Below are 2,746 nucleotides of genomic sequence, written 5' to 3'. Positions count from 1 at the left end.
GCCTAATCACGTCCTCCCAAACTACTTTTAGGGAAAAAAAAAAAAAAAAAAAAAAAAAAAAAAAAAAAAAGTCCCAAGCCTCAATACTGTAAAAGTGCATCTTGAGCATTTTCCACATCACTCAAGATATTCAGAACAATAGCAGATTTACATTAAGATTGAAATAGTCTAAGGGCTCCGAGCCAGTGGTCTGTCCATGCTGGTCAATACACAGAAAGGATTGTGTTAGCACCACTGAAAGAATAAATTATCGCTGCTTTTACAATAAGCTCTTCAAGAATGCAATAAAGAGTTCAGTGTGTGCTCCTCACTCAGGAATCCAAAACTTTTCAGTTAAGGTCTGGCTTGCAGCAAAGATAACAGCTGAAAACTAACCATCTTGACCTTGGTGAATTTTCATGACAACTTGCTAAAAAACAGGTGGAAAAATGAAAAGGTCACTTCGCATGTTCACGGGCCTTGTCATTGCAGCAAGGTGCCAACGCAATTTTAAATACCAACAGGTCAGCTAAAAGACTTGATCATTTTGAGATCTAGCAAAGTTAGAAGTGACAAATACTAATTTTTTCCTTCCAAGTCTCTTGACTATTGCAGTATTACTAATATTGAGTTTTTCCCATCTGGTTTCAGAGATAAATTTAAAATTCTTCTTTGATTAAAGGAAATGATGACAGGAAATTAAGAAAACATATAACTAAGGAAAATATTCTTACAATATTTTATACCAGCTTTTGACTTTGATACAGAATATTGTAAGAATGTCTTCCCAGCTTTGTATTTTCTTGAAAGTCACAAGTATACTTCTGTAGCTTGATGAGAAGCCTTCCAAGTTGGGGAATTAGCAGGACATCAAACAGCAGCGCTGTTTTCCTTTTTCTCAACTTTAATAAACATGTATTTTAATTTACTTATAATTCACCCAAAGGGATTCCAAAACATTTTTCAGTAAGGGGTGTACAAATGGGTCTCCAAACACACACAGTACCGCTCCAAAGCGCAACATTCCTGGCGGGTGTTTGCCAAGGCCAAGCACTATCTCTTATGAAAAGAACATTGGAATTTTTACTGTCTGCATAGTACAGACGAAATCTTGTTTTTTAAGGACTCACCAAAACTTTTCTAAAAATAAATATAAGAGATGAAAGCTTGTTGGTACGGGGCGTGACAAACCCACACAGTCAACCTGATGCAAATGCTAGCCTCCAAAAAAACCCAAACAAAAGACCGTTAAAAGTCTTATATAGAACCCTTATATTCAACTTTGTTGCAAATTTGGTTTCAGTGTAACATCAAATAAAGTTGCAGTTTGTGATCAAGGGTTGTGGCAGGAAACAAATTTGTAGAAACAAAGTTATCTTTATTCTCTACAAAGGTGAATAGACTAGGAATTATTGTTTTAAATTATTTAACATCCAATCCTTCAAAACTATTGGCAAGTGAAACACTGTAGAAAAAATAACTACCGCTTTTACAAACAAAAGTAAGCTATCCTAGTATTTTAGCAATAAATCTGCCTGCAATATGCATTTGTGCAGATACAAAACCAAGAAGTTGTAATTATTCCATTTCATTGTCAAAGTACTCCTTAATTGCAGTTAACACCAAGCTTTCAAAAACTTGCTGCAACACTACTGAACCTAAAACTGAGCGATCAACTTGTAGTAGCTATTTTCAAGAGACTTTTAAGATGATCAATACAAGTCACTTATTCAGAGTGTTGTATTTAAAAATTACAAACTAAGATACAGGATATAAAATCCAGTGTACCAGTGAACGGTTGACTGCTTTCAGCTCAGCATCATAGAATATTAGATTCATTTGATCCTAACTAACAACAAAATATTCCCAGACAGCAACAGCATTCCAAAGCTTGCAAAGACTGGGAGCACAGCAAGGTAAAAAGACCTGGAAGGGAAGACAACAAAACAGATGGCTGTTTTTGCAGATGCATAATTACCCACATAGTCTTGAGAAAGTCAACACTGTTTGTATTTTTAATCCTTTTCATATACAAATTACAGAAATCAAGGAAAAGGAGCGCAGTTACAGGGAGCAACTTCGGTTTTGCTTTTTACTCACACAGATACTGAACAAAACACAAAGTACTTTCTTTTATCCTGAGTATTAACTCCAAGGACAATTTATTGGCTTCAAATACAGAGAGGATGCTTCACTGGTTAAAATGCTAATCTGAGTCTCAGGAAATCTAGACTCAATTCCCTGCCTCACCACATACTTCCTGTGTGACCTTGGGCCATAAATATTTCTGTGCCTCAGTCTTTCCATCTGCAACTGAGATACTATTTCCCTGTTGAACCAAGCGTTGTAAGGATAAATACATTAAAAGAACATTAGGAAGTACGTGTTATAAGTATGCCCATACCAGGCTAGCTAAGAACTCAGCTGAAGTAGCGCTGTGTGTCAATATTAACAGCTGGGCATCTGGTAAAATAAAGAAGGATTTCCAACATTAAAATCTCAACTATTACAGAGCAGAAAAGATTAAAAAAATTTTTTTCAAGGAATATATAGGAATTAAAACGTATTGTAACCGCAGTTATGGGAATACATTAGCTTTACAGAGCATATCCATCGTTCCAACGGAAAGTCCGAGCAGCGAGCATCAAACAACAGAAACGAAACTCAGCAATCAGCTGAGCGATGGCCCCCGCCAGGAAGCGAGTACACCTGCCAGCGGCGGAGCGCGCCCGCTTCGGGGGCCAGCACGCAGCGCCTCCCGCGACAG

This window comes from Apteryx rowi, unplaced genomic scaffold (genome assembly GCF_003343035.1).
Source record: "Apteryx rowi isolate R43461 unplaced genomic scaffold, aptRow1 scaffold_24, whole genome shotgun sequence".
Classification (NCBI taxonomy): Eukaryota; Metazoa; Chordata; class Aves; order Apterygiformes; family Apterygidae; genus Apteryx; species Apteryx rowi.
This window is presented reverse-complemented; position numbering follows the sequence as displayed.